Here is a 21,124-nt window from a genome sequence, read left to right on the forward strand (position 1 = left end):
TATCGGCTCCAGTCAAGGCATTTTATAGCTTATCTCCGATCGGCATTCGATTCCGGTCAACGCCAATGCGATGAGATAGAAGTATGTTTGTTCAGCATCAAGTGATTTCCCTTGAACGAGGATCGAAGTGGGCTGAAGTATTCACTAAAATACCGATAATTTGATTGATATCATGGATGAACAACTTCAGTTTGTCCGAAACACACACTCACTGGTCATTCACTGGTCATTCATTCACTGGAGCGTACCAGTGTACAGATTAATTAAGATCCCCAGTGTAACTATATTGTCATGCCGATAATCCGATCAGTCACGAGCTTTTTCCTCTTAGCTTCGGAAAAAAGATCCTCAGCGTTTAACTTACTTAAGAAGAACAATTCTGCTTTGCTTCATTCGAAACGTTTTATGTTCTGATGTTCATTTCCTACGATCACCGTGCGAGTAAGGAATAAACTTCCACAAAGCCGAAGATGTTTTCCTTCTGGCAAACGTTGAAGATCGATATTTCAGTTAACAAAGGGAGCAAATGGTCGAAGATCTTGAAAAACGACCATGGCGAAGACAAACAACGAAAGAATTGACATAATCAACGATAACACAGAAAAAGCAAAGAAGGTGGGAAGAGAGAATCGAGGAAATTTCAAATTGTGTGACAAGGAATTTGAACCACTGAAGAAGTCGTAAAATTACGTCATCGAATGAAAGCACTTTGTTACAAAAATAAAAATACTACGCGAAATTTTGTTTGTTTTGCAAAAAAACCTGTCAACGCGAGACCATTTTCAGTGCGGACAATTTTTTTGACCCACCAAAATTTTCGCAAGAGCCACCAAACTTCAGAGAGGTAGTTTGGAAATTATAGAATGCCGGAATTCAGAACCGAAACCGGAATACTCGGAATACCCGGAATTCCCGGAATGACCGAAAAATAATAAATTTTTAAAAGATAAAAGTAAATTAATAGATAAATAAGAATATTGATGATTAAAAATTAATGTTGAATTCACAACTTAATTAAATTATTTAATACGAAATTTTTCTCAGAGGATCCACAAAAAAAAAACACCGGCACTGTTCATGGAAATGCACGTATTAGAATTTAAAAAAGTCTGTGTCAGGCCAGTAGCCCATACAGCCTAAGCAACGAAATATTTGTACTCTCCCTTCCCCCTGGATGGGATGCTAGTCCATTACATACTTACTCCCCGTTTTAAATTCGCCTCCACCAATTTACACACCTGTAAGATGTCTAGGGCGCCATAGCGCCATGACCATTAGGCCGCCACGCTTTTCCAACCGGAACCATTGCAGAAGATTAATCAAATGCAATGTTTCCAATTAGTTTAATAGTTCAATTATAAAAAGCTCCGAACTATTACAAATTAATACTCTACCTTAAATAACTATTAACCACACATAGAGAGCTATCAAAGCAGCTACCATTAAGACCAGCTGTCTACAGTCAAATTGAGAGATCGTCAGTTACTCGACGCCTTTTCGCGTTTATTCTATATACCTTGAATATATTCCTTTGAATGTAAACCTTGTACCGATGGATTCTTCTAAACAAGGTTTATATTCAAAGGTACATATTGAAGGTATTTATAATAATCGCGAAAAGGTGTCGAGTAACTGATGATCTTTCAATTTAAAACTGTAGACGGCTGGTCTCAATGGTAGCTGCTTTGATAGCTCCCAATGTAAGAACCAAGAGAACCAAAAGGACCACGAGAACCAAGAGAACCACGAAAACCACGAGAACCATGAGAACCAAGAGAACCAAGAGAACCACGAGAATCACAAGAACCAAGAGAACCACGAGAACTACAAGAACCAGAGAACTATCGAGATCTACACAATTACCGTGACTCAAAGTTATATTTATTTGAAGTTTGATAGTGCGCGACTCATGACGTCAGCTGTGGCTATTACACCGGGGATCAGCCGAACATCTTGTGTAGCTGAGAGACCGTTAATGAGCGGTCAACCTGGACCCTAGTCAAATCTCTCTCAACGGGTCCTCCCCATAGTCTTCTAACACCAACCCTTTACACATACTTAGGTACCCCGGGTAAGAGGATATTTGACCAGGGTCCAGGTTGACCGCGCATTAACGGTTTCTCAGCTGCACAAGATGTTCCTTCCACGCATTAGAAGAATTCAGAACGGCCGTTAATTTGAAATTCTCGCTGGATTGGTTGCTCGACAAACCATCTTTTGTGGGATTTTTTTCGGTGAACTAGACGGGCAGCTATTTGGCTTTCGTGCTGCCAAGTTTTTATTCGAGGGAAAGTGTTTAAGTGTTGTTTTCGAACGATTTTGGCGAGCATGTGTCAAAAGAAGTTTCCGACCTTCCCGTATTTTGTGCACGGTGATTTAGGACATCCATCACACAGTAATCTCGTGCGTGGGAAATTAACGTCTCCCACCCCTAACCCTGCAGGAGACATGACCTCTGTTTATTCGTCCCTATCCAAGAAGACTAGAATATCCAACCCTTTCTTGATGTTATAGTGGAGGTAGCATATTCTTCTCAATTATTTTAAGACCTTTATTGTTGATCTGGCCGAGGCTCGAACCCTCGACCTTCCGCACAACAGTCCAGCGCTCTTTCCATTGAGCTAACTGGGAGGTTACGTTGACCAAAATGAATTAATTTTTTGTTCATGATAGTTCAACCATTACTCAACAGCGAAAAGCCATAAAATTTTAAGTTGATACATCTCATTTCGGTAACGTACCCTTTAACCTCGTTTAAGCAACGGTGTTTCAATAGTCCTTAAATATTCTAACATCTTCCTGTTTCTAATAGTGTAGTTGCAAGAAATTGCAGATAATAAACACCCTCTTTGACCTCTTTTGAGCAACACTCGGTAACAGTTGGCAAGAGGCACTGTAACAAGACGATCTATTAAAAAAGGGAAAAAACATACTTCTACCGAAAGAAGTTGGACCCTAACTCAACCAGTTCTGAAGGAAGAGACAATTGTTAGGGAGGGGACTTAAGGAGGACCTGGACGAGTTTCACTATTCAAGGTATAACTCAGTTGTAGTAGACTCCTCGTGCATAGAAGTTGTGAAAACTAAATCGCGTGAGCTACTCAATGCCCCTGACCCCGTTCCAGCAAAAGTTATCATGTGTCTCCTTACCCATTCTGATGGTATCATTTAGAAGAGCTGCAGAGGCTTCTTCTGGCATTCCCTTAGAAAGCTTGGGATGGCGAAACCCTCAGAAAAGCTAGAACTTGTACTGCCGCAGAATGGAAGCAAAGAAGACATTAGGGCCCTTCGCTCTCCTTGTGTTTCTCCTCCAGTTGTGTTTGTCAAGTGGTGAGTGTCAATATATATATCTGCAGTTATATATATATATATATATATAACTGCAGACAGTACTGTTTCGGCCTTCTGGGCCTCATCAGTGCAGTGCTAATGCTAGGATGGAGGAGAACCAATATGGTCACCCCAAACGATCCAACCTTTGTGGTATCGTCTAAGCCATGCCAGAGTGCTCAAACTAGAGTACACTAGCGAGCATGCGCAATTGCAGAGCAATGACTCATCCTAGTTAGAGTGCTCAATTTGGACATGAAAGCAAAGCTTTGTATGCCAAAGAGGCCAAAGAGCTATATCTAACTGCAGACAGTACTGTTTCGGCCTTCTGGGCCTCATCAGTGCAGTTTTTTTTTTTGTTTTTCAGGCGCCCCCGGCCACGGACCCATTAGTGCAATGGTCAGTGCTGCAACGGCCGGACGACATATATACTTAACGGAACCGGAGTGCAATGGTTCCGCCGAGTAACGCCTGAAGGAGGGTACACCAGTACGCCAAAATCGCCCAGGAATCGAACCTGGCCCCCCGGAAGCGCTCCCCGCCTAACGGGGCACCTGAACAGTCGGGGTGTGCAAGGACTGGGTAACGAGTCCCATAATGCAGAGAACTACATGCTATGAGACCCTAACCCGCGTCAGGTAAGCCTCATCAGTGCAGTGCTAATGCTAGGATGGAGGAGAACCAATATGGTCACCCCAAACGATCCAACCTTTGTGGTATCGTCTAAGCCATGCCAGAGTGCTCAAACAAATTATTTATTTATTTTTTTTTATATTCAGCTTATTTGATATATTCGAAGGACTATAGTTGCTCATCCCACATCTGTTTACTTTTACAAGCCAAAAAATATGGCAGAAAAATGCGTTTCCTGACTCGATCCACACCTCAGGTGATCAGATCGGAGCAGAAGATGATTTTTATTTGATTCATCCACACACACATTAATCATCAAGCTTTGACCAGGTTTGCTTCCTAAGGAAGAAGTCACCAATCTCCGGAAGCGAACTTTTGTAGAAGAATAAAGCTGATCTTGTTAAGCTAGATAGACATGTAGTTGATCGTCTTTAAAAATCGACTCTGTCTATCCGTTGATTTCGTATTTCATGTTTTATATTGAGGGTTCATAGTCGCCCTCTGGTCCTGATCTTTAGGTGCGTAAATGTGATTGGCTGTTTTATTTTTTACACAGGTTAGTAATAGCCCAAGGCCAGCGATGTGGGATTTTGTGGGCAAACATTGCAATTTATACAATACTTACTTTAATGACTGTAGCTGAGATCAAAATCTACGTTCGAGAGCCAGCAAACTGTACTTTGAAGCTCCTGCAATTTTTTCTTCATAGTCCTAAAATCATAATACCAGCTGTTCTATTTGAAATCTTCTTTTTTAACGACCACCTTTCAAGCTGGAAAAGTCAACATAACCGACACCTCCCAAAATAGTCATGGTTGCCAGTCCGTTTCTTTCAAAACGCAGTTCCAGCGTTCACTCTTAGCCATGGCAACAAACATATCAAATTCCACGACCCAGCAGCACTGTGGGTAAAGTCGGTCTCCACGTCAGGATTTAAGGTTTGCGTTCGCGAGGCAGGAAGTGGTTCGGGAGGAAAGTCTGTCATTAACTGGCTCGCCTTCCAAGGGTCTCATCAAGGAATCAAGTCTGGCATCGTGGACTTCGATGAATGGACTACAAGGACACAGTGCAAACGAGTATCGATCACTGGTAACCGAAGCAATGTAAGTAGTACATCAAGATGTCTAAATGTATTATCGGTTGAACCTGAGAGTTGCAAAAAGATACTTTCAACCAAAATAAAGCGATTTCGTCTAATCAGATTACCTTCTAAAGCAACGCACATGTCAAAATCGAATCGATGATGTAATTTTTCAGCGATAGGTTAACCTAGCTACGTGAGGCTTAACCTTAAATTTTGGCAAACAAAATAGAAATCAGTTTGAGAGATCGTTGTTCCAGTTGGAATATATATATTTAAAGAGTAAACGAGCAAAGCACGTGCACTTGCATATCAATGAGATCGCGCTGAGGACAGTAGAAAGGGAAGAAATCTTCGCTAAGCGAAGCGGGTTTTCACAAATCGAAACCATTTCACCCGCTGTAATCTTTGGTTCTATGCTGGTGATAAAACTCGAAAAGCTATCGTGAATAGAGTAGAGAGCCTTGCTATTACAAATGATAATTCACCATGTGAGTTTTTTGCGTTAAGTCCTTGACGTCGCCTTCTTTCGAATCGAACTCAGTTTCAGATGAACTTCCGGAGCATGGTCAAATAATAGCGGTCGCGAGACCTCGAATTTAATGATCCAAACAACCACGTCTATCTCTTGTAACAGTTTGGAATTTTGCAGGGTGAGAGAGTCTCAATCTGGGCAAAAATGTAGGAAATGAGTGGTAAAATTTGATCTAAGGGACACTTCAAGAGACCCAGCAGGACTGAAGTACTTAAAAAAATCTCTCGAGCTCCGTCACCGATAATGATATTATTACATCGTTTTACTGATCAGTGTACACAAGAAGGTTAAAGTTTGAGCCCGGTTCTAAGTCTCTGATTTATTTCCCTCTCATCCATTTACAGGGTTTTAAGAGCAAGCCTCAAATTTTTATTGCTGTTCAGCATAAACATACAGACAGACCGTATGATTCCATGAATCTGTGGCTGGAAGATGTCAGGAAAAACGAGTTTTACATCTGTATGAGGGAGTTAATGGCATTTGATGGTATCCATTCAGACCTAAAAGTGGTAAGTTGATAGCAAATTCTCAATGCAGGTTTTAAATTCTCTGCCATCGCGTAAATTGTGTTCATTAGCCTATTACTGTTAAATTCTGTTTTCGCTTCTCTTGCTGCTGATTACATCATCTTAGTTTATATTTATTGGCGCAACATATATTGCTTTCGCTACTTGAGAATTTTATTCTAACTCCTATCCTTTCTATTAATTTATCTTTTGTTCTTGTCAGCATTGGTTTGCATATGACATCCTTCGCTCTTACTGGAACTTCACTGAGCGAGGCAAAATCAGTTTTGCTGGATTAGGGGCTCCATTAAAGGAAAATAACTACGCTTTTTGCCAGGTAAAAAACGTTGTATCCTACTCATTCTTTTACTAAAGCTTTGACTGAGATTGTTTTTGAAGATTTTGACGAGGGAAATTTTGTGAAAAGAACTAGGTAGTCTTATTTACTTGGATAAAATGAATCAGTTATATTGAAATGAAGCTGGACCTTGTAAATAATGCTGACGCCGTTATAAATAGGTGTTTGTGCCTATCGCCAAGTTAGTTATTCTACACATCACAAAGAGCTAAACATTTTTTAAGACCTTTAATTGTTTTTTTGTAAAAAAAAAATTAGGAGTTGAAATTTGAAAATCCATTCTACGAGCCGCCTGTTGTCTTGATATCCGGAGGTCACGAAAACTCCACCTGTGCGTCTTCGATCGACTCAGATGGTTGTTACAACGCCATGAACGTTTGGATGGAGGTACATGTAATACATAAAGATTGTCTTGTCTTATTTTTTCTGGCGTTTAGTATACCATTTAATTACTTTCTTTTGCTATTTTTATTGTTCTTTTGCATTATCGTTCCATTTTTATTTTGTTATTTGGTCTCAAAATATCAGAGCACATCAATCAGCCAGTGGAGAGCTAACAAAATGCAATGAGGGTGAAATAAGTGACAAAAAGTTCCGTAACATGTTTTCTTTGAAACATGGTTGTAAATCGGAAGTCAGTCGGGATAACACATTTCGAAAGTCATAATATTTGGTGAATACTACTTTTCTGTACCTCTCTCTGATCTTTTTTTTTTTTTTTTTTTTTTCATTCTTTCGCAGGAAGTCAGTTAATCGGCGTTTAAGGTTTGTGTCAAGGACAGCCAAGGAATAAGTAGGAATCACGATCCAATAGCTGTAGATTATGCTGTCATACGAGATAAGCATTGCAGAGAACTTGTGAAAGCGCTTCACCCATCCATTGTTGCAAATAGCAAGGCTCGTTCGAGAATTAGGGATTGCTCCATATCAAGGGATGTCACAACTGATTCACTTTGAAGTCTCAGGGTTTTAAAGGATTAACATTAGTAATAAACCCAATCTTTCCTGTCTCGATAGTTCTCCTTCTCATGCATATCATGATTATGAAAAAAAAAGCTCATTGTATTACTATATTTAATGTTATCCAAAGACCTTGACCCGTGCATCAATGTTACATGCAAATACTTTGCTGTCTGCAAGGCATTCGACGCATTTGACGTCCGCTGCGTGTGCGAAGAAAACTGCCCTTCATACGAGGAGCCAGTGTGTTCATCCAACTCTACAACATTTAAAAACAAGTGCATCTTTGAACTGGAAAGGTGCAGGCTGAAGAGTAACCATACCCTATATCATCCTGGAAGTTGCACCGGTGAGAATTAAACTTGACTTACATGTATTTGTTTCTTTCTTTTTTTATCCCATTCAATATGTCAGGAGGTTTCACACAACGGGCTTCATAAAAAGTCTAATTTCACCGCTGTAGATCGAACAGGAAGATTGATTCAAGAAGGTTCTTTGATGCGTTTCTTTAACTTTTACGGTATAAGTCATTATGATGTTGTCATCAGGATATTATGGGGAGTTACTACAATTAATAGTTAAAGGATATTTTCGAGAGCTTTTGAAAGCTTGTTATAACCTCCGTTGACTTCCGTTGTGTTATATGTTGGTAGTTTAGTGGTGTTTTCAGCATGGTACAATCACAAACTTATAAAATTGATCTAGACTGAAAGCTGCTAAACGATGTTTACCGAAACCGTGTTACATTGCTAGCTTTGTCGTTGCTGATTTAGGTTTTCCTGTTCGGCGTGGTCGAGTTCAACTGAAACGAGATGTTTCCTGGGCTGACACAGCTTGCAAGCCAGTGACATTTCCACCATTTTCGTTCTATCCGGACAAGCAGGTGCACGTGTGATGCACGATCCTCGCAGTAGATAGTGCTATTTAAGCAATAGCGAAAATCAGACCTGAAAAAAATCAGGCCTGTACGGGATTCGAACCACTGACCTCTGCGATACTAGTGCAGCGCTCTTACCAATTGAGCTAACAAGCCAACTGGGAGCAGGCCGTTAAGTTGATTCGTAATAAACCCGTGAAAGTGATAAATCAGTACAATGAAATATATGAAGTTTATATATTTTGAACTGCGGTATTAGATACGTATGATGCACGATCCTCGCAGTAGATAGCGCTATTTTAGCAATAGCGAAAATCAGACCTGAAAAAAATCAGGTCTGTACGGGATTCGAATTACTGACCTCTGCGATACTATTGCAGGTGCACGTTCATATCACTTCAAATCACTGGAACTCCACCAGAACGAATTTTGTGCACGAAGCCACAGTCTCTTGGGTGGAAAATGTCAATTACCAAAGTTTTAAGGCGCGTGATATTCTAATCACCAGACAAATATCTATTAATTTAATGTTACTCAGATTTGCAATCAAATTCTCTAATCAAACTGAGACTTCTGTGAACATGAAAACAGTTGTATACACACTGTTCTGATTCCTTTGGTGCGCTGTTAAGTAACTATTTGACAAAAACTATCAACCTTATTACTGCACAATCTTCGCTGGCTGCACTGATGTATATTTATCACTTGAAACTTCATAGTTTTTACAAGTTCGGTCCCAGTAAAATTAATTAGTTTTGCATTCATTCCATTGAACAATTGCAAAGAAAGCAAAAAGAAAATTTATTTGTTTCTAATTCATCATTAATTTATTAAAGGTTTGTGCGACGGCTGCAGGAAGAAATGACCGTGGTACTAAAGAATTTGCATTTGTTGACTGGATGGCTTACCAGGGAGCTCCAAATGGAGGTGTGGCGGGAAAAACACGGATTCCAGAATGGTGGACCGGAACTAAATGCCAAAAAATTACATTACCTAATGTGAGCTTCCTTTTTGTTTCTAGTGATTAAGTTCGACAAGTTTTATGATCTCGGATATCTAAATACAAAAATTACTTTTAATTAGCAAATAGTTTTTCACCATTTCAGGTGAAAATGACCGACTCCCATGAACAGATCATTTCATTTTCTCTTATAAATAGCTGATAAGTGTCAATTTGTTTAATCACAATTAGGGTAAATTTGCTGCAAAGCCTATCGTTCTGGCTACAGCATTCCGCCTACAAGCACAATGCAGCAAGTCTTTGGATAGAAAATGCCGCCAGTTCCTCTTTCTATATCTGTCTTCGTGAGCTTCACAATTACGATGGTCTCCATGAAGACATTTTTGTGGTATGCGGCATTTCAGCATATTTAAACCACTCAAGTGTTGACCTCCGTCAAACTCACTTACAGTGATTAAGCTTAATTCTAAAAGTATTTTGCATTTTCACATGAATTTTTTTCTCTTTTGTCTAGCGAGCAGATTGATTCTCAGAAAGCTATTTCATTTCATTTTGAAATTCGTAGTATAGTGATCTCTGTTTTAATAAGTCCATTGCTTTTGCTGTTTTTATTTTTGTTGTCTTTGTATTATTTTCTTTAGGAATTTTGTTTTCAGTTTTTAAGGAACGAAATCATTTAGTCAGGCATAACAATAGTTCAAGAGTTGCCACTTTGGAGGGAAAACAGTTTTAGTCAGCATTTCCTTTTGCGCGAGCTTCCTTTTGGAGTACCTTTTTCAGGTTCCGAAATTTTCAAACATCTCGTTTTTGAAGAAACAAACTATGCCCTACTATGCACCTTTCAACCTAAAATCCATGATGCCTCTGGCTTAATGGTACATAAACAATTTGAACTTTATTTGAACTTTTTTTTCAAGAGCTGGATGGCTTTCGAAGCAATTCATCGCCCGCTATTTACCGAAAGTAAAAAAAATCGAGTTCCCCAACAACAGCTCAGTTTCTAAAAACTACAATGGTGCATTCTGCAAGGTAGGTAGCAAACAAGCATCTCAATCGTAAATGCCCGGAGTATACAGGAGCTTATCATAAACGTTTTCAGCTGACATGGCTTGTAGTTTGTGGCTGTCTTTGTTGTTGTTTGTTTATTTGTTTCTTTTTTTTTTAGCTTACTTGTAAGTTTGGGCTGCAACTTCTTGGTCTCCTTTTTTGCAGGACGTGCAGTTTTCAAAGTCGTATGAAAAAGAACCTACGATATTAGTTACACCGAATCACGAGTCAGAGGGAAACAACTTGAAGCCAATATACATGTCTGTTGCTACATGGTTAGAGGTGTCGTCATGTTGATATGCTTTACTTTTTGATTTTCGAGGGACTGTTTTCTAATGTGCACGATGCAGATAAGAGATATCCCTTGTTTAAGCAGCATTCCAGCCCTAATTTTTATGTTGCTATTTCTTGTTGTGCACTTATACTCACGACAGCATTTTTTGACTCAATTTTCAGAATATAAAGAAGGCAGAATTTCGTATTTGTCTCAAGGAGTTGTTTGCTGATCAGCATGATCCTGTTACCGTATCTTATGTTGTTCTAGCGGGTTAGTGCCTGTACCCATGAAAAACATAATGATTGTCTAGATCTCTTACACAGTTTTGATTTACACATTGTCAACGAACAGAAAAATTGAGGGTATTTCTTTTTCTGCTTTTTTTTTTTATCTATGGTGCGTTGTTCGGTAAAGATGTGTGTAAGCCTGGCTGGTCATACCTCTCTGGTGTTTGCTACTTCACAAGTCAGTCATGCAAGAACTGGACTGAAGCTCAAAAGACCTGCCGAAGGGAAAATACCAACCTGGTTTCTGTTACAACTCAAGAAGAGAATGTTTACGTTCAGCACCGTCTTAACGGAGACAAATGTTGGATCGGACTGAATGACAGAGACAGAGAGAGGCGCTTTTGTTTGGGCTGGTAACCAGTCCAGGAACTTCACTTCCGCATCAACCTAACGATTTCAGACTAAATGAGGACTGCGTTCATACTCTAGGAGTCAGACATAGTTTTAAATGGAATGACGTAAATTGCGAAAGCTGCCATAACTTCACATGTACAGAGGGTAAGGGAATTTAACTTTTTAGGTCCACATCAGTCAAATACTCAGAAGTGGTGACTGCTGGAGTACTGTCTCAATTTAAGATATTTCCCTGTTCGAGTTAAAGTTTGGAATACCTGTTGGTTTCAGAAAAAGCATAGAATACTATTACGAGAAACAACAAAACTGAAAAAGGTTATGGAAAACTAACAAAGCGACAGTCGAAAACCTTCTCCATCCCTCTTCACTTTTCTTTATTCTATCCTTCCTCCCCTCTTCCCTTCCTCCTCTATCCTTTCCTGCCTTTTATCCTCGCTCCCGATGCAGATTTCACTAGTGTTGTTTTTTAACTTGTTCGTAGGTAAGTTTCTTTTTTGCCATTTTTTTTTCACGTTTTCTTCTCAAGACCTTGATGAATGCACAGGAAATAATCATGACTGCAGCAAGAATGGCATCTGCACGAACACACACGGGTCGTATAAATGCCATTGTGCCATTGGATATAGCGGTGATGGTCGGAGTTGTGCAAGTATTGCTCAAGTGATTCACCCTCATTTAGGTTTTCACTTTCAGAAACTTAACTTGGTGTAAATGTGTGTTTCAAGTTTTTTTGTTAGCAATATATGGTAACATTTTAGAGCCCTCTATATAAGATGTTAAAAGTTTTGTCGTCTAAAGTTTTGATAAAGGATGGATTGATGATTGATTCACTGACTGGCTAACTGAATGATTAATTTACTGTGTGATCTATAGATCGATCGAAATACCAAACGACCAACTGCTGAGTAACTGACTGGTGGACGGAAGGATCGACAGCCAGACTAGTTAACCAACTCATTAAATGCCTTATGATAAATCCATTTAAACTGGACAAAATCCTTATTAATTCATTGTCGTACTGTTTCTAAAAAGACGGAACGGGTTGGCAGCCTGTTGCTTTTCCCGTTAAAGGAACACTTTGCGCATGTTGGAGTCCTTGACATTTTGTGTTGCTAATGTTGCAGACATAGATGAATGTTCTTTAAGTAATGGGTGTGATAGCAATGCAACGTGCCAAAACACGGAGGGATCGTATACCTATAGTTGCACAAACGGTTACTCTGGAAATGGAATTACCTGTAGAGGTAGAATTAATATTTGTGGAAATAGATTTATTTGTATCAGTAGTACTTTTCAAATGTATTGTTAAAAATCTTACGTTATCATTTGGGTGTGCTAGCTGGCGCAGTGATCAAAGGGGAGGAAAGCTGATGAGGCAAAAACAGTGCGGGAAAAGTGCTAAGTACCCAGTAGAAGAGAATGTTCACATTAAAGATTGTTATTAGTATTTCGCTTAAATTTACATACTTTTGAACTGCAATGCAAGTGACCAAAGGGTCAAGCGTTTTATGCGAGGCTTATGTCTATCAAACGCGTTTTCATCGCCCTCTTTTTTTCGACATGCAGCCAAAGACAGTTATAAAAGATATAATTATTTTAATTGACTCGCGCTAACCTCGAGATACGTTCTTTTTACCATCATTTAGACGTCGATGAATGTACACTCAACAGTCATGATTGTGATGCCAACGCAAAATGTACAAACACACCAGAATCATTTACTTGCGAGTGTGACCACACCTCTCACTACTATGGCAATGGGAAAACGTGCTATGCAAACCGTAAGTTATAACTACAGTAGCGGTTCCGTTATTGATTTTATTGCGATGAATGTTAGCCTCTTGGTTTAGGTTTCGAGCCCTGGGGTCCGTATCTCAAAAGTCCCACTACCTCATCGGGCCCAAAGCCTTTTTTTAAAATCAAAAGTAGAAGAATAGAGAAGCAGGTCGAGGCACCCTAACTAGTCCATTTTATTTATTTATTTTTTTTTACGTTAATCGTTTTATTGTAAAGTTTTTAAAACGTTTAAGACCCATCTTGAAGTTTCCGCCGGGACCTTCGGGAAATGAACCCGTTTCACTACGTGGTGGTACTGGAAACCTGGTTTTATTATCACGCTAGCTATCACCGAGAAGATGTGCAAATGGGCATATGCCAACTGTTGTGGAATAACATTCGACCCCACTGCGAGTTGTTTCTAGTTAGACCGGAGAAGATCAAGTTTCTGGGTTGTTTAGTACGAGTACACACCTTACTCTTATTATATAGCCTAATGAAATTCTTGCTTTAGACCTCCATCGACCATGGAATGATTTTCAGCTTGGGCGGTAGCGTTTTGATCGTGTCACGTGACCATATCCAGTCGTAATTCCCTGGTGATTTCAAACCTTGCCGTTCAGTGCAATGAAACTCGACGGTAAGCCGATAGTATAAGTTTTGTTCCACTCAGTGCTAGAAAATATTTGATGGATAACGTGCTGAACGGCCTCTATTTGGTTTCAGAATCCAAAAGTTCTCCCAGAGCTCCGATCGGGGGAGAACTGTTTGCATCTCGGGACAGATTACGTCAATAAATATCCGAACACTAAATGAAGGTTATTGTGAATTCATGACGAGAAAAGACATATTTCTTTAAATATAAACTAATAAGTCATTCTTTAGTCGTTGCCACTTATCTGCCAAACGGTAACACAGTTATAACATTATTGACATTTCCGTCAAACTTTCTTCTCCCAGGGGGCCTCGATGACTCAAATGTTATAGGCTGAGACACAAGTAAAACGTCACAGCTGAATATCTGGCTTCATTCCCGTTTACAGAGTGTGTCGAAAAGTTACTGGAAACGGTGCTACAGAGCTTCTTATAACGGTTGGAATTCACAAAAATTTCACCGCTGTTGTGATAACCTTGGACCCACTGTGACTAAAATTCGTGCTCATGGCTACATATTTGGTGGTTACACCGATAAGTCATGGAAATGTATGTTCCTAAACTACTAACTGTAATCTATTTACCACGAACTCAGTGCTTTCAAATTCTAATGTTGCCAGAAGTAGCGCCTGATAAACAACGATTGTCGTCACATTTTACCGAAGACAAAAAAACCCAAATTGATTCAGTACACATGAAATAAAACTTTGGTTTTCAACTAGGTCTGCACTTATGCAAATTTTATATGAACACTTCTGGTACACGACTTTCCCGCACACGAGCAAACATTTCTCTTTGTCACATCTCCGGAGATTCTGAAAGTAAACACTTTGTATTCAATTCTGGATAGATTTGAAGTCTAAATAAATTTTTATCATGAATCCGGCTATTTTCCAGCGTTCTTGTCTCTGCGGTTTCTCGAAAAATCTAATCCAGTTTCAGATAGGCGTCTAGTAAGAAGAATACGGACATTTCCGGATATTATATGTACAATTAACAGATTCTGCGCCTTTTCCATCGATTCAAAACCAACTTAGGAAGCCAGTTAAAGCATAGGCTGAGTAAAATCTGTTTGCCTGTTCTTTCGCAAATTTTCTCCTGATAAGTCTAATTCAAACGGTTGAGAATCCAAATAATCAAACGCCATGAACTATTACAAGCTAGCAGGACGAAAAAGAAGCAAAGCAAAAAGGAAACTTACTATTTTAAACATTTCCAATTAATTAAATGAAACATTTTCTTTATTTCAGGGTCCCAAGGATACATCTTTTCAACGCGAGCCTTCATTTTCTATCTTAGAAACTGCAGAGGATATGGATATTTCAAAAATGATGTTAACGCCCATCCACGGTATGCCACATACAGCTACTACAGTTATGGTCCGACATTCGGTGTGGGACATGACATTTACGTTGCAAGCTATGCAAGCAGTAGCTATAATTCTTATTTCAGTTGTTCCTCGTACACCATTCCGGTATCTGACAATTATGGATGGAGAGGAAATAACAATTTTTGTGCAGATGACGTAGAGGTTTACTATGAAGCGATTTCAACCATTTAAGTAAGTTAAACGCAGTTCAATTTTCTTGGAAATATTAAAATGTGGTAGAAATTGATTGTAAGTATCTTTAGAGTTTCTTCAACATACAGGTATGTACAGTACGCTCGTAAACAGTTTAATCATTAAATTATCTGATAAGGATTTCGTATATAAGGGTATTTTACGCACCGTCTGGCTTATTGTTTTATTCGACTAAGCCTAAATAACCATCTTCAAGCAGAAGGGGATTTGATAAAAAATGAAAAATCACAGGAAAATTTTTAAGAAATGTGCATTATTGACCAAGATGGTCAAGGTGGCTGGATATTGGCCAAGATCTTCTTTTTGCGTTTTTATCGAGCCATCTTGACCGAACAAGCTTCGTCAATAAAGGATTTATAATATCTATTGGCAAAAATATGTCGCTATAATAAGAATAAAGAATGACTCGTTTATTTTGAGAGCCGGGATAGAAAGCCAACTGTATTTGTAGCACAATAAACCTAATAGGGTCGTAGAAATTTGCCTTTACTTTTTGCAACTTCGTCGTCGACTTTGTCTAAAAGTTACGAACTTTGAAAGTCCGCTCGACGAACTTTTTTTTCTTGCATGGGATCAATACGAGCAGTTCCGAGCGGGCAAGATGGGACTCATCTTGCTCACTCGGATAGCCAATAAGAATACAGGATTCACTCCATCTTGCCCGCGTCCGCTGCCAGCTATATGATAAGGCATCATATTGTCCTGTTAAAAAGCTGAAGTTTGTTATTCGGCCAATTCAAATCCCGCGAAAAGATCTACACAATCCGCGTTTGATTTAATTAAATCATAGAAGCAGAAAATTGAATCCTCCAGACTTTACTATTTCGGTTCCTTTTGTGGGTATAAAACAAAGGAAAAGGCAAACTTTAGACCAAACTTTAGATCAGTTAAGGAGTGAAATAATTTTTTGTTTATACATCTTGTTCCTTTTGTTCGTTTTTCAAAATTTCAGTGACTTTACTCAGGGACCAGGATTTTTAACAGTCAAAGAAGATTGAAACTACAAAGGAAAAATATGACAACGCAAAAACAAAGGAGGATAAAAAGGAAACAAAAGTGCAAACTCATTGAGCGGAGCCTTTCTCCCAGACAGACCTAATTGTGAAATGCAATTAATTTTAGAGAATAATATGGCAACATTCACAGATGTTTTCATCGGAGCGGTACAGAGGGTTACAGAGCGGTACAGAGAGTACCAGGGTTCTGTGCCGCGGCAAGAATTAATACATCAACACGGTACAACACATCACTCAATTTTGGTTTTCAAATTTTATTAATTCTTGAACGATTGATTTTTTCTCAAATAATTAAAAGGCCGAAAAAATAATATCTGAAAGTCAAAAACGTCTTTGAATTCATTTTGAAAACGATTTCGAGAGTCAGGGCTAATTGCATTCGTAAACATTAAGCTTGTAGTTTATTCCATAGTCTCGCCATTTACATGACTGAAGCAAAATAGTTCCGTCAGTAAATTAAGTCAGTAAGAGTTTTTGAGGGTGTATCACATGTAACAGTTTATGTAATAAAATTGATAATCTTCCAATGATATAACAACTTTTTTTGCCTGTAGATTATGATTACCACTAGGTTTGGTAAATTCTTCGATTTCCATACAGTACTTAAGTAATTGACAACTGAAAGCAAAACAAAAACAAAAAAAAGGTCCTCCGTGATATAAATTACCACAGTTCTATACACGTTTTATCATATTACGAACGATATTTGAAAATCGATTTTTTCCTTATTGAAATAGACGACAAACGGAAGACTTCCGAAGCATCTGGCCTCGTAATAACTTCCAAATTTGTCAGCAAGAAAACTGTTTTAGAGCATTTCGAACTTACAATCGTCGTGGAAGCCTCGCGATATATTTTATCCGAGAGAGAATCTATTTTAGAACCAGTCTACATGCACTACTTTTAACGATTTCAGTGGACCACATACCGAAAAACTGGGGGAAATGGGTTCATTATCAACTTTGAACTTCAGTTCCCATCGAGTTGCGTATGACGAATACTCAGGTAGAAAGATTTCTTGCATCACATAATATATGGTATGGGCAAAGAACAACATAACACCCGCAGAGATAAAATTACCATGCAAGGGTTTTTCTCGAATCATTGATTTTTTTTTCTAGCAAAATCAAAAAATTAAATAATGCTGAATTTTATACTAGCCAATCACGAGCGGCGTTCGTGATATCAAATCACATACGGTATTGAACATTTCATCTATAGAAATTCAAGTTTGCATTTCGGAAACTCAGAAACCCCGTAGGCAGATTTTAGCCCATTCGGCTCTAATTTACAATGAGGTCGCCTTTAGATTTGTCCTGATCTGCAGGATTAATGATTTCGTCGCATCGCATTCAGCCCGTTGAGCGACAAAGAAAGACTGAACTAATTTCAACTGATAAATGCCGAGATAAGGAGAGATTCAACGGTTATAGAGTTATAACCTATTTACAAGGTCATTGGATTTCTAGCCTTCTGATTGACTGAAGGGAGCCACATTCTAATCTCGTAGGCTGTAGCTAGCTTCGAGCCCATAACCTAACTCCAACAAATATGGTCAATAATATAAACGAAATGGGGAAAAAAAGTTCCGTGAGCGAGCCGTGAAACAATGATCATAGAAAAAATCAGTTAGCCCCAGGGGCTTCGCTACAACTGAAGAAATAACCGGGCAGCAACAGAAAATATTAGCTTAATACTTAACACCTAAATCGGTATGAAAACGGAAAATGAAGAAGTTTCTCTTCACTAAATGCGTACGTTGATTTGTTTACACTTTGAGCTAACATTTCCGACAAGCGAAAGTAAACCGTTTCGCTGACCTTTCAGAGAGTGGCTCAACAGTCCCAGTGGGTGAGAATTTAAAACACCTATTGAAGATCTTGCCCTAAATCTTTTCTCGTGTCCGCGAAAAAATAAGACGGCACGTTGTACAAAACGGCCTCGCCTCAATCGATCCGAGCAGTCATGGATCGCCGCTTTCCTAGCTCGCTTCCCCTATGCAAAGACAATGACCTCGGCCTAGCCACATGAAAGCGTTTCAGTTTGGGCTTCTTCAGAGTGCTAAAAGCTTTGTAAACTTTCAGAATATGGACTTTTCCATACGAATAATACGCAGACTCATTCACCGGCACGTGTGTTCACGTCATTCTCAAGATAACCAAAAAGCTAAAGCTAGCTAAAAAAATTTGAAAAACGTCTGATTAAAAATCATCTAAAAAAAAAAAGTAACAACAATTATAACCCCGTATCTTTCCATTTTTTAATCCCTACTTACCAGGATTTTTTTACCCCAAAATCTTGACAATCTTCTAACTCTGTTGAAAATGCAAGCCTTTCATGGTTAAACCAGTCGTGATAATTAGTCTCCTTATAGCAGCACATTCCCACTACCCCATCAATAAGAAGTAACTTTCCGTCGGGGTGAGGGGGGAGGGGGGGCGGCAGCTGGCCGTAAAGCGATTAAATTCGCTTCAACTTTGTGAAACTAGGTAGCTCTTATTGATGCTCACATTAATTTGCTGATGTCCTTGGCTTTGGAACACCAAGAACAATTCCTGCCGCTGAAGAGAAACGTGATCTATTAGACCGGCGCGAGTTCAGGCAGGGTTAAGTGCCCTTTTCATTGCTAGGCTTGTAGTTCTAGCTAATTTTAGATCTTATCATCAATTCTTATTTTTTATTACTGTTTACAAAGGCCAGTGACCTGTTATTCTACTTCCCAAGAGCTTACTTGGTTCCAGCTTTCAACTTAGTTTCACAGTATCGACGTTTAAGTCTTTCAAGCTATTGGTAACAAATTTTCTTTTCTAGCAAAAAGTGCGTTGAAAAACGTCCGATTCAAAATAATTGCTAAAAGAATACTAAGATCCAGCTGTAAAGTAGAGAAAATAGGTAGTTATTGCATCATAATTTGGATATATCAACAAAGTTGGAAAGGTAAATTAGCCACCGTAATGATTACAAAAGCTGACGTTTCGAGCGTTAGCCCTTCGTGGGAGCGAATAGAGGAATTGTGGGTTGTGTGTGCTTTTAAAGGCAGCAAATAGAGCTACGTTATTGGTGGGAGCATGGCAACGAGAAAAACATGAATAAATTAGTGAATGAAAAGCGTTCGTTGATCCCTGTGGGATTTAGACTGCCGGTTTGAAAAACCGGTAGTCCTCTTTCAAACCGGCAGTCTAAATCCCACAGGGATCAACGAACGCTTTTCATTCCACTAATTTATTCATGTTTTTCTCGTTGCCATGCTCCCACCAATAACGTAGCTCCATTTTTTGCCTTTAAAAGCACACGCAACCCAAAATTCCTCTATTCGCTCCGACGAAGGGCTAACGCTCGAAACGTCAGCTTTTGTAATCATTACGGTGACTAATTTACCATTTCAACTTTGTTGATATATCCAAATTATTTCGTTACTCCCACCGACGCAGCCCCAAACAGTTTCTTTCGAAACTATCAGCAGTTATTGCATCAATCCGGAATCGTGACGGATTAAAAGTTATTCACAGAGCCAAAACAAGGTTATTTCCCCTTCCCTCCCTTAAAGGAATCAGTTCTAGTGATTTCACTTTCATAATAAAAGGAAGTCAATCGTGCGACCTTTCCAACTTTTATCTACCGCACGTATTATGGCCTGTTAGTAGCAGTAGTTTGTTCCTCTTCTGCTTCTAAATGTAAGCGAGACCAGTAATTAATTAATCCTCATTTTGTTGTTCTTTCGACTCCTTACGCACACAGTTTTCATTGCGGCACATTCTGGCATACTCTTAACCTCCCTTAAACAGTGTTGCGTCGCCGATGTTAGCATTTGCTAAAATCTTCCGGATAATTTCAAGAATTACCGGCAACGATTGCGCCTTATAAATAAAGGTTATTTAGTTCCTGCTTTCACCTCAAGCTTTGTGAACTTTCAGAACATCGATTTTTCCATTGAGGGCATTGACAAATACGCAGACTCAATCATCAGCATGCGTGTCCACGAAGTTCTCAATCACATTATCGCAGGTTTTGGAATTGAAGCTGCCTTTGTGTTCTGGTCGTTTTCAAACCAAACAAAAGCCAGTTGGTAGATTAATGTTTTAATGCCGCTGAACAGAATCGTGATCAATTAGACGCGAGTTCAAGCAGGGTTAAGTGTCCCTTTTATTACGTTAGGCACGTAGTTCCGGTTAATCAGTTACACCTTATCATCAGTTGTTGTTGTTGTTGTTTTTTTTTTATTACTGTTCACCCAGGCCAGTGACCAGTTATTCTACTTCCTAAAAGGTTATTCAGCTCCTGCTTTTAATTTAGTTCTACAGTCTCGACGTTCATTTCTTTAAAGTAATAATGACATTTCTTTTCTAACACAAAAAGAAGTGAAAACTTTCTATTCAAATATATTTCTAAAAGAATACCAAGATCCAGCTGTAAACTAACAGAAACTGGTTAACAATAACTGCAACTATCTAGAATCGTGACGGATTAAAAGACGGTATTCCAGAGCCAAAAGAATATTATTTGCCCCTTACATCATTAAAGAAATCAGTTCTAGTTATTTCGTCCTAATTAAATTGATATCGAAATAATAGGATTAACAAAAACATAAGGAGTAGATCATGCGATACTTTTTACTGTTTATCCACCGCACGTATTACTGTTTTCCAGTATTAAAATTTTCTTAAATCTTCCTGTTTTTGATGGCATAGTGTCAAGAAATTACAGGTAGCAGTCGCGCTGCTTAACCCTCGATGACAGCGGGAAATGAAACTTTTTCCAAGAATTCGGAATTATTTTGATGACCGGATGATCCAACAAGCAGTGCGCACATCAGGCGCTATGAACGTATTAGCGTGCTTAAGCGAGAGAGGAACAAAACTAAACAAAAACAAAAATAGATCTTAGAAACAA

At 38.9% G+C, this 21,124-nt stretch overlaps 1 pseudogene across 1 annotated transcript; it reads left to right on the forward strand.

The window, feature by feature from the left end:
* The first annotated feature begins 552 nt into the window (after positions 1–552).
* Positions 553–10,585, forward strand: LOC111344492 (uncharacterized; annotated as a pseudogene). The gene is made up of 13 exons (XR_015992073.1): positions 553–615; positions 4,693–5,066; positions 5,924–6,088; positions 6,309–6,422; positions 6,702–6,830; positions 7,185–7,290; positions 7,534–7,752; positions 8,177–8,286; positions 8,661–8,765; positions 9,117–9,278; positions 9,473–9,629; positions 10,159–10,270; positions 10,454–10,585. The product of XR_015992073.1 is annotated as an uncharacterized LOC111344492 (transcript).
* The last annotated feature ends 10,539 nt before the right edge of the window (positions 10,586–21,124 follow it).

The sequence above is a fragment of the Stylophora pistillata genome, chromosome 9 (assembly GCF_964205215.1).
Source record: "Stylophora pistillata chromosome 9, jaStyPist1.2, whole genome shotgun sequence".
Classification (NCBI taxonomy): Eukaryota; Metazoa; Cnidaria; class Anthozoa; order Scleractinia; family Pocilloporidae; genus Stylophora; species Stylophora pistillata.